General features: G+C 41.7%; 1 protein-coding gene across 3 annotated transcripts in view; it reads right to left on the bottom strand.

The window, feature by feature from the left end:
- Window positions 1-9,510, bottom strand: part of PLA2G7 (phospholipase A2 group VII) — an 84,875-nt gene that overhangs the window by 65,663 nt on the left and 9,702 nt on the right. Inside the window, exon 1 of one of the 3 annotated variants that reach the window (XM_069065817.1) lies at window positions 780-932. The exons of 1 other annotated variant lie outside the window; for it this stretch is intronic. The gene's annotated coding sequence lies outside the window, so the exon portion shown is untranslated. Of the gene's footprint in view, window positions 1-779; window positions 933-9,510 lie in introns of those variants that run through there. One more of the 3 variants, XM_069065819.1, reaches the window with a different exon arrangement.

Raw genomic sequence — 9,510 nt, 5'->3', positions numbered from 1 at the left:
GAGAGAGAGAGAGAGAGAGAGAGAGAGAGAGAGAGAGAGAGAGAGAGAGAGAGAGAGAGAGAGATTTTTTATGACAGGTTAGGGGTGTTTTTCCAAAGCCAGAAACTTCTGCCAAGAGCTGCAGATGAGGTGTGAAGCAATGCTCCTCCCAAGCGTTGCAATATAGTTCATTAAAAACAACCATCCCTTGTGGCATGCTGATCTTATCCTTCGCCATCTCAAAAATCATTCAGCACCAACGTGAGCTGGCAGGAAGGAATAATCTGGCGTTTGGGCTGTGGATGGGATTAGGGCCAGGAGATATGAAGTTTGTTCAAAATGCAATTCCCCAGGATTGTATTTATGGAGTTAACACAACCGACCGAAAGCTCGCTTTGGCCAGGCAAGAGCCAGCGGCTGGTTATTTATTCAGCTTCCCAGCCTGGTCCAGACTCCTCACCTCAGCACGCTGCCTTGGGCATTCCCAGGGCAGGTTCCTCTCAAAGGATGAGGTTTGGGAGAGAGCGAACATTGGGGTTCTGTACTGGGCTGCTTCTGTCCTCCAGCTCTGACCAGCTCCTGTCACCTCCAACCAAAGGAAGTCTCATCCTCCCACATTTTCCTCTTTAGCACTCCCAGCACTAACCTGAGCTCCATTCCCCCCTCTACCCTGCGACGAATTCCTCAAAGTGGGGAGAAAGAATCCCCGCCACAGAAACCCTCAATTCGGAACCTGCCTTCACTTTTAGCTTCCGTATGTCCTCCCTCTCCTTCCTAGCAATCCGCTGCCCTCTACTTACCCCTCTGCTGGGCTGCTCCCAGGCACAGAAGTCTCCTTGCCAAGCCGCTACAGGGGTCTGAGAAGGTATCTGGGCCAATCCGAGCCTCGGCCTCCGTCACCTCCTCCACCTCTGGATGATTTCCCGCCCCCTTTTCCTCCCCCACCCTCCACCCACTGTGCCGCAGTTGTAGGTCCTCTAACTCCTTCGGGCTGCTGAGATAGGAAAGCTTCTCTCTTCCCTTAGCCTGATTCCCATAGGATTCCAGTATTCTGCTCTCTTATCATCCCCTTCCTCCCCAGCATCACCATAGGGTAAAGGGAGGGGCAGAGGGCGGAGTTGATCTCCATCTGCCCACTCACAAACATTTGTTTTGCACCGAAGCTATCCCTGGGTCACCCTAAGACTTCTGCAGACTATCCACCCGACTTATCCTGGACCTCCTGCCTCCGCTTTCCCTCCAAGCAACCCAGAAACCCGGACCTGACTGTGTGTAATGTGTGCAGAATGGGGTCGTGCACCGCCCACTCACGGGACGTGTCTCCTCAAACAATTTACTCGATTTAATACAACAGCTAGTGATTGAGGCAGTGTGCTAGGCACTAAAGACCCAAACACAAAATCCAAAAGGCCTCTGCCTTCTAGGAGATCATATTTTGTCAGAGGGAAACATAAATGTTTATTAACTGACTGACTGATTGGAGCAGAAGCCCTTAACCGGAGTCTTGAAGTCAGCTTAGAATCCGTAGTGGAAAAAGTAGGGCAAACAATAGAGATTAATCAATCAACACAGGCACTATGCTAGGAGCTGGGGTTACAGGCATGGGAACAGATTGCAAAGGTATGGAGGCTGGAAATGGAATGTCTTCCCTGGGGAACGAACTGCAAGTGGACCAGGCTGTCTGAAATGGAGAGTGCTTAGAAATATAGAAGGCATGAGGATGAAATAATATGAAGTCAATCTAGAATACAGTTTCTTAAACTAAGTTTCAATGGGTAAATGAACTTGGATGGGAAAAAATATATAGTTTTATTTTCACTAACCTCTAAAGGAAATTTAGCATTTTCTTCAATTATGAATGTAAGCCACAAACAATTATTTGAGAAAAGATCCATGGGCTTCACCAGACTGCTAAAGGGGCCCATGACACAAGAAGATTAAGAACCTCTGGTTTAGAGGACCCCCTCCTAGTTTTACCAACAAAATCTGGTTAAATAATGTCAACTATGTGATTGCTGTGAAAGCATTTTAGTCTTTCTACCCACCCCCCATAAAAATACACACACACATATTCAACTCTATTTCATAATCTGCTCAGACCAATGTTTTGGTGTGTAAGTATTTTAATTGAATAGATTTCTCTCACCATCTTTGGAAAGGGGAAATTTAATGTCATCCTACACAGCTCAGTTTAGTCCAGAATAATTTGGATTAATTAGTCTTAATTAAGCCCAGTCTATGATGAAGTCAAAAGCCCAACTGAAGAAGGTTAAGAAGACAGTAATGGTTGGTCAAGAAATATTTATTGTCTACTATGTGCCAAGCTCTGTGGTCAAAGGCCGAAATTGAGGCCACATGTCGCCTCAAGGGTTCCCCACTCTGAATAGTCACTATTTTTAAGGAGTTTGCAGTCTAATGGGGAGACAATATGCAAGCACATATGTACAAAGCAAACTATATACAGGATAAATAGGAAATAGTTAACAGAGGAAAGGTATTGGAATTAAGAGGGGTTAGGGAAGGTCGTAGAAAGTGGGATTTTATTTGGGACCTCAAGGAAGCCAAGGCAGGTCAGTAGTTGGAGTGGAGAAAAGAAAGTGTTCTTGGAAGAGGGAAGAGCTAGAGAAAATGCCTGGAGCTCAAAGATAGAGTTTCTCATTCCTGGACCAGCCAGGAGATGAGTGTTCCTGGATCAAAGAGTATGTGTCCAGGAGCAGAGTGTAAGAAGACTAGAAAAGTAGGAAGGGTACAAGTTATAAGGGTTTTGATTGTCAAATACCAATCCTGGAGGCAATAGGGAGCCACAGTTTATTGAGTAGGTGGGAGTGGCTGGGGTGGGGGAAGAGTGAACTTTGCTTTAGGAAAATCACTTTAGTAGCTGAATGGATAGATTGGAGTGGGGAGAGACTTGAGGCAGGGAGAATCACCAGCAGGCTACTGCAACAATTTAGGTACGAAGTGCTAAAGATGGTGGTTGTGCCAAAGAAGAGATAAGAGCATAATGGAGAAATGACACAAAGATGAAATTGACAGGCCTTGGCAGTAGCTTGGATATGGGGGAAAGGATTAGAGGGAAGAGTTCAGGATGACTCCTAGGTTGTGAGCCTGAGCAGTAGGAGAATGTTGGCCTCTATAGACATAGGGAAGGTAGGGGGGATGGTGTGGGAGGGATGTTTAAGTGGAAAGGTAATGAGTTCAGTTTTGGACATACTGAGTTTAAGATGCTTACTGGACATCCAATTCAAGATGTCTGAAAGGCAGTTGTAGATCTGAGACTGACCATGTTCGTCATAGGATGGTCTTTCTACATTCATCGAGAAGTAAAACAAGCTCAGAAAAGTTAAGTAATGTGCCCAAAGCTACAAAGATATGCTGTAACTGACTGCTTCTTGCACATACTTCAGGTATCAGTCTGGAGGCAAGGAGTAGGTGGAGAGGCAGGCTGGATCTTAATCATCTGAAACCTAAGAGGCTAAGAAAAATCACCACCGGATATTTGTATTCTTAAAAAAAAATAGCTAATTAACAAGATGTGTGACAATAATAATGGCAATTTAAAATTTAAGATGTGTAGTGCACATTCCAATAGTTCCTCAGTGATCTAGAGAGCTGAATTATTATCCACATTTTACAGATGAGAGAGCTTGAAGCACTGAAAAGTTTTATGACTTGTCCATGAAAATGAAAAGTTTCTAAGAATTAGGTGCTCTTTGGAATAAAATCCATATCAGCTTAATTGAATTTTCTTCATTTCTCTAACCAAATGGAACTTGTAAAGGCAGTTTGGCCAATGGCAGCACCAAACTAAATATAAGAACACAGCAGACTACAGTATAGGGAGACCTGAGGTCAAATCCAGTCTCAGGCACATGAGCCTGGGCAAACCTTAGTGTCCTCTACTGTAAACTAAGTACAATGATATCACACACCTCCCAGGGTTGTTGTGAGATAATAATTATAAAGTACCTAATAAATGTTTATATTTTCCTCCTCCATTCTTTTAGAACAGCATCTCTAAACCTAAAGGCCAAAAGATAAAACTGAATACTCCATGGGACACTCAAAGAAGAGAAACAAGAATAATTAATAAATTATTTTATCTCCCTCTAATCATCATCAGATAATAAGAACTCTATGTATTGGTGTGCTTCACTCTTGACTAAGTTGGCACTTTAGACAGACACCCTGTGGCATCCATGTGGGGGGAAAGATCCCAGACCTGCTTCATTTACAAAAATTGCATTGTAGGAAGGAAGCCAAGATGGCAGAATGAAGCTAGAATTTTTGCTGAGCTCTCCCAACACATCACCTTTACAACTACTTTAAAAATACACCAAGTCAAATTAGGAGTAGGAAAACCAAGAAAAAATCACAGTGAATCATTTTTCCAGAACAGGCAGCTTAGGAAGACAAAAAGGGAAGTCTGTGGACACTAGGGAGTCACAAGGCTAGGAGCTCAATGTCATGGAAGCAGCAACAAATTCAGGCTGGAACAGTAGCAGGGAGAAGCCCAGTGACAATAAGGGGACTAAATACCTTGTTAGAGATTTCAAGGTACTCCATTCCTACCCCATACTAGGATAGGAAGAATAAGTAGGTTTCATCTAGCATTTCTGTTGCTTATTTCTCAGTTCTGGTTCCAGTCTAGGATGGAGAGGAGCATTTACAGTCATAAGGGAGCAGGGGACCTACATGGGAAAAGACGAGAATACAGGCTAGGAAAGCAATGTATATTCCTCTCTTCAAATCACACCACTTTGGAATCACTGAAAGCCTACTGGCCCCCACTGAGCTACAAAAGCAGCAGAAAGACATAAAAGACAGAAGCTCAGACCAGACATTCCCTTACTCTCACCCCTAGAGATGAATGGTGCCAAACTCCAAAGTCAAGAAATAGGCTGAAAAATTAGTAAACAACATAAAAAAGAACATGTTCCAAAAAGCTAATATGGTGACAGGAAAAATTCAAGACACAAACTCAGAAGAAGATAATGATTTGAAAACATCTATAAGCAAAGCCTCAAAGGAAAAGTGCATATTGGACATAAAGCAAATAAGAATTCCTAGAAGAGCAAAAGAAATATTTTTAAAAAGCAGAAAAAAATTAAAAATAAGTAAAAGCGGCAGAGGAAAAATTGAGGAACATTGGATCTATACAAGAAAATTATGAAAAGAGAATTAATAGCTCCATAAAAGAGGCACCAAAAATACTATAAAAAATAAGTCATCAAAAATCAGAATTGTCCAAATGGTAAAGCAAAAATATTGAAGAAAATAACTCCTTAAAATTAGAATTGATCAAGTGGAAGATAACATCCTGAGATGTCAAGAAACAATAAAAGAAAGCCAAAGGACAAAAAAAGAAGAGAAGAAAAAAAGAAAATGTTAGTTGTCTCATAGGAAAAATAACTTACCTAATGAGGAGAGGTTATTTAAGAATTATTGGGCTATCTGAAAGTCATGATCAAAAGCAGAGTCTTGATATCATGTTTCAAGAAATTATAAAGGGAAACTTCCCAGATATCTTAGAACTAGAGGGCAAAGTAGAAATTGAAAGAATCTACCTCCTCAAAGAAATCCCAAAGTGAAAACTTTAAGGAACACCATAGACAAATTCCAGAATTCCCAAGTTCAGTAAAAATAATACTGAAAGCAGTGAGAAAATAACCATTCAAAAACCATGAAACCTCAGTGAGCATCACAGAGGATTTACCAGCTGTCCCTTTAAAGGATAGGAGAGCTTAGAATATGTTATTCCAGAAGCCAAAAGATCTAGGATTACAACCAAAACTAACCTACCCAGAAAAACTGCATATAATTCTATAGGAGGAAAAAATGGATATTTAATGAAAGAGTATTTTCAAGCATACCTGATGAAAAGAGCAGAGTTGAGGAGAAAATTTGATGACACAAGACTCAAGAGAAGCATAGAAAAGTAAAAATGAATGAGATTTAATAAAGGATTTGACAAGTTAAACTATTTGAATTTCTATGTGGGAAGATGATACACATAACCCAAAAGAACATTGTCATCATTAAGGCAGTTAGGAGTCTACTTAAGCCAAAGGGCATGGTTGTGAGTCTGTTATATTGGGATGATCAAAAAAGGAGGGAGATGCACTGGAAGGAGGGGGAAGGGAGAGGAAGAATGGGGGGGGGGCATTATTTCATATAAAAGAGATGCACAAGAAAGAGTTTTACAATGGAAGGGAAAATGGGTGGGGGAATGAGCAACATTTGAACCTCACTCTCACCTGAACTGGTTCAAGGAGGTAAGTATATACACACACCCATATGTTTGCACATGTATATGTGTATACACACATAGAAAGTTGGGCATAGAAATTCATCTTACCCAACAGGGAAGTAGGAGGGGAAGAAGATAAGATAAAGGGAGAAGCGATAAGAAGGAAGGTAGATTAAGAAAGACAGTGGTCAGAAGCAAAACAGACAAAGCAAAAGTAAAAATAGAACTTATTAAAAGTGATAATTGGGGAAACTATTTTGCTAAAAGGTATCTTTGACAATGAATCAATAGCAGTACTGAACATGCATGCAACAAATGGCACCACATCCAAATTTTTGGAGGAAAAGTTGAGTGGCAGGAAGAAATAAACAGTAAAACTATATTAATGGGAGATGTAATTTACCCTCTCAAGTGACTTTGAAAACTGTATGGCTATAATCAACACAATGACTAATTATAATTCTAGAGAACTGATGATGAAGCATGCTGTCTACCTCCTGACAAAGATGTCGTGGATTCAGGGAGCAGAATGAGACAATTTTTTTTTGAGCATGGCAGATGAGAGAATTAATATTTGGAGAGGAAATAAATTTCTGTTCATTTTTAAAAATAACAATTAAAAATACCTATTCATTATGTTTCAACATACTTTTGCACAGGCACCCTTTGCAGAAGTTTTTTATCTTTTTTGTTCTATGGGTCACATTAGTTTAGTGAAGCCTTTTGGACCCCTTTTCAGAAAATTTTTAAATGTATAAAATAAAATACATAGCATTAGAAAGGAAACCAATTATATCAAAATGAATTTTATCAATTTTAAGTTCATGAATCTAATATTAAGAACTCTTGCTTTAGAGATTCTACTTCTAGGATCCAAGATGGTGGAAAAGGTGGTAAACTGACACAACCCTCCCATCTTTATCTCCAAACAATATGAAATAGCACCTTAAAACAAAACCTGGAACAGTAGAACAGGCAAAAAGAGAGGAGAAATAATCTTTTAACCCAAGAAACTTGGAAGATCAGCAAGCAAAGTCTGTCTGAATCATGTAAAAAGGCAGCACAGTGCAGGACAGAAAGCATACCAGCAAGCCAGCAACAAGCCTCACCCCAGCAAACCAGTGGTAGATCCTGAGCCCCACTGTGGTAGAGCAGGCTAACACCAGGATCCCCACGTACCTCAGCTTAGTCAGGGGAATGGACAGATCCCAGCTCTGAGAACCCAGTGTGCTTCAGCATAACCCTGGGCAAAAAGGCATCCTCCAGAGGCCAGATTCCACATGCTTCAGCATAGCCCAGAGCAAAGAGAAAACCTCCAGTAGCCAGACTTTCATTCTGCTTCAGTGTAGTCCTTGGAAAATGGATAAACACCAACCCTGTGGGTGACTAAGCAAGCACACATCTGCAAATCCTGGCCTCCGTTGCGTACTTCAGTATAGCACAGGGCAAACAGGACAGCCTCCAGGTACCAGACCACCCTGTGTAGGCCTGGAAAAATGCAGAAACACTCCGTCAGCCTCTGCACACACCCAACACCATCTCATAACATCTCTCATCCATGCCCATATTCTCTCCCTTGACACAGACACCACATCGGTGTAGTTCCTCCTCACTTCATGTCTGGAGAATTCCAATAACCTTCTGGTTGGTGTCACTGCCTCAAATTTCTCCCCACTCCAATCCATCGTCCACTCTGATGTCAAATCGATCTTACTAAAATGCAGGCCTGATCATGTCACCCCTACCCACCCCCATTCAATAAAGTCTAGTGATTCCCGATTGTTGTCAGGATCAAGAATAAAATCTTATGGGGGGTGGAATCAAGATGGTGGAGTAGAAACAGGACTTCCACAGGGCTCTGGCTCTCACCTCCTCCAATTCATGTAAAAGGTGACTCTGAAGAAACTTTAGAGCTGCAGAACCCACAAAATGACACAGAGAAGTAAACCTCGCACTGAGGACAGCCTGGCAGGCTGGCAGCAAGCAGCCATCACAGCACTCTGGGAGCCAATCCGGGACCCTCAGGAGCCCAAGGTTTTACCCCCAGGGTGGGCCTGACCAACCAAAGGCTGGAGGGACTTCAGATCACCAGCAGCTGTGGTGGTTTCCAGAATTATCAACCTGTAGATTCTAAGGACAAAGTGAGAGGTCAGTGCAGTGTGGACTTTGGGATCCAGTAGTTGGGAGTATGGTTGGCCTTTATCCCCTGGAGGGAGAAGCCACTGAGGCACCGTGGCCTTGCAGCTGCCACCATGTGGCAGCTTCTGCTCCTGGCCTGCAGACTGTGGGGGGAGCAAGTGACCAGTCTGAGGGGTAATCACTCTTGCTTTAACCTGCTTGGATCTGGATTGCCATCTTGGGTGAAGGTCCTGGGGTGTGCGAACAGCTTGCCAGAGTGTGTGGAGGCTTCAGAGAGGGCACCCAACTAATACCTTTGGCAGCTGAGAAACCCCAGCATTTGGTATAAAGCTCCCCTGTCTGGTAGCAGAGTCCAAATGTGGAAAAAAGCCCAAAAGTCAGGTAATTGAGGGGCAACATGAGCAAATGAGGGAAGCAAAGTAAACAGAGAAACCCAACTTTACACTACTATTTTGGGGACAAAAAGGATCGAAGCATGGAACAGGAGGAAGACAGTGAAGTCAGAACTCCTGCACCAAAAGCTTCCAAGAAAAATACAAGCTGGTTACAGGCCATAGAGGATCTTAAGAAGGATTTTGAAAATCAAATAAGAGAAGTGGAGGAAAAATTGGGAAGAGAAATGAGAACAATGCAAGAAAATTACGAAATGAGAGTCAACAACTTGACTGAAGAAAATAATACCTTAAAAAATAGACTAACTCAAATGGCAAAAGAGGCTCAAAAAGGCAATGAGGAGAAGAATGCCTTAAAAAGCCAAATTTGCCCGATGGAAAAAGAATTTCAAAAGCTCACTGGAGAGAATTATTCCTTCAGAATTAGATTGGAGCAAATGGAAACTAGTGACTTTATGAGAAATCAAGATACTATTAAACAGGTCCAAACAAATGAAAAAATAGAAGGAAGTATGAAATATTTCATTGGGAAAACCATTGACCTGGAAAATAGATCCAGGAGAGATAATTTAAAAATTATTAGACTATGTGAAAGCCATGATCAAAAAAAGAATCTAGAAATCATCCTTCAAGACATTCTCAAGGAAAATTGCCCTAATGTTTTAGAGCCAGAGAGCAAAATAGAGGTTGAAAGAATCCACTGATCACCTCCTGAAAAAGATCCCCAAAAGAAAACTCCTAGGAATATTATAC

This window comes from Petaurus breviceps, unplaced genomic scaffold (genome assembly GCF_028583685.1).
Source record: "Petaurus breviceps papuanus isolate PSGF00001 unplaced genomic scaffold, PetGlider_PUasm1.0 90701, whole genome shotgun sequence".
In the NCBI taxonomy this organism is placed as follows: domain Eukaryota; kingdom Metazoa; phylum Chordata; class Mammalia; order Diprotodontia; family Petauridae; genus Petaurus; species Petaurus breviceps.
The sequence above is the reverse complement of the archived record's forward strand: the minus strand, read 5'-3'. Positions and strand labels throughout refer to the sequence as shown.